Source organism: Peromyscus maniculatus, chromosome 18 (genome assembly GCF_049852395.1).
Source record: "Peromyscus maniculatus bairdii isolate BWxNUB_F1_BW_parent chromosome 18, HU_Pman_BW_mat_3.1, whole genome shotgun sequence".
Classification (NCBI taxonomy): Eukaryota; Metazoa; Chordata; class Mammalia; order Rodentia; family Cricetidae; genus Peromyscus; species Peromyscus maniculatus.
Genome location: NC_134869.1, coordinates 16,426,642 through 16,428,714, shown reverse-complemented (window position 1 = coordinate 16,428,714; position 2,073 = coordinate 16,426,642).

The window sequence follows — 2,073 nt, the reverse complement described above, 5'->3', positions numbered from 1 at the left end:
GTTTTGTTGTTGTGATAAATGATTTTCAGATGGCTTAAATTTTAAGATTTCTATGTAGCACCTCTCCTGTGGTATTGATAGACTACGCTTTAGTTCTCATTTGAATCTCTCCCTGCTTTCTAATTACTGTAGTAGCTGGGTCTTGATTTGTTCCAAGGTGTAAGCGCTGTGTAGTCGTTAGAGAATGGCATTGGAATCTCCCAAAGCTCCTCTTTCTGTGGTGCAGTGACTTTTCCAGTCTGTCCTTCCCGGCCGCCCCTCCATGTTTACTGTCTCCTCCACTTTTTTTTTTTTTTTTTTTTTTTTTGAGACAGGAACTTACTATGTAGCCCTGGCTGGCTTCAAACTCACAGACCTGCCTCCTAAGCGCCCATTAAAGGAATGCACAATCCCACTTGGCTCGTGTTGACTGTCTTTACGTAGAACACTGAGGATTGCTGGTCTTGCTTGAGGCTGAACCTCATGGCTGCAGCTCATCAGAGCCTGTGATTGTGGGATGGGGGTGCTACTTTTGTCCTTGTCGTTTGTGTGTCCCTCGGGGGTGACTATTTTAAGTTGGTGAACCTCGGTGTGTTCTTCACTGTGTGCTGAGCCCTGTTCTGTGCCCTCCGTGTGTGTGGACTTGGACTTCACGGTCAGCCTGCGGGGAGGTGTATTTCTTACTCTCTCGTTCAGAGAGAAGTGCTTGAGAGGCTGATTCTGCACAGCTGTAGATCTGCAGTCTGCCCCGAGCTTGCCTAAGTTCCGAGCCACTGGTGTGCCTTTTAGGGTTAAGTGGCCCACTTCTGCCTCTCGCTTTTGGTTAATGGCATTTGGTTTTAATCGTTCTGCGGGTGGGCATGTAAGTATCAGCCTTCCCTAGTTTTGCTAATTCATTTTCTGTTTGTTTCCTGTCTTCCAAATAGCTTTTCTTAAAAATTCTTCCCCTCTGCTATCACACGCCTCCTCTTTTGTTACACCTTTTTAAAAATTCATTTATTAGTAATAGAGTCTCAGTAGGAAAAGGCTGTAACACATGTCATCCGTCTGAATTTTTTTTTTTTTTTAAGATTTATTTATTATGTATGCAGTGTTCTGCCTCCAGACCAGAAGAGGGTACCAGATCTCGTTATAAATGGTTTGTGAGCTACCATGTGGTTGCTGGGAATTGAACTCAGGACCTCTGGAAGAGCAGCCAGCGCTCTTAACCACTGAGCCATCTCTCCAGCCCCTTCCTAGCCACCCCTGTCTGAATTCTTAAATTGCATTCACTGAGCTTTTCAAGGCCGCACATTCTCCTTCCTGCTTTGCGTTCCTGACTGTTGGAATTATAGTCATGTACCACCACATCTATCTGGAGCAAATTTTTGTAGGGTGTCCTCAGACTCAGGATCCTTTTTCCTTGGCCTCCCAAGTTCTTGGGATATTGATAGAGAGCATCAACACTACTGTAGATGGTTGTTTGAAATGTTTGCTGCGATCTATTATATAAACTTAATCTTTCAAAAGTAATTGGTAGATTTGACTAGATCTGGACCGAGGGATAAGTGAAAAATAACCCAGGGGACCTTAACTTGGCCCTCTGGAAGGTAGTGCTAGTCATGACAGGAATTCTACAGGAAGACCAAATTTAGAGGAATGGTCAACTTTGACTTTGAAAACCATTGTGGCATGCTTGGTGTCCACTGGGACATACACATCTGGTGACTGGCCACATCCAGTCAGGTTGCCGAGGCCGGGTCTTCTCCATAACCACAGCAAACATGCGGCCCAGACGGCTGTGACCCAAAGGCTCTGAAGCAAGCCCAGCTGTAAAGTGCCTGTCCCAGCCCGTCTCCCATCGGGGTTGGGCCTCATTGTCTGTTTGGAAGCATGGCATTAGATAGTGCAGTGAGTTCTGGATGTAATCAGTGGTTGGCATACAGTAAGCCTCACGTACTCCAGTCTTGGCGATGAGGATACTGGAATTTGAGAGACACTTAACACGGGAGTCTTTAAATAAGCTTAAAATGCTGGAAATACACGAGTATCTACAGAACAAAAGGGCTTACCCACAGGATGTCCATGGTCGACTGCCACCAGAGACTGCTGAGG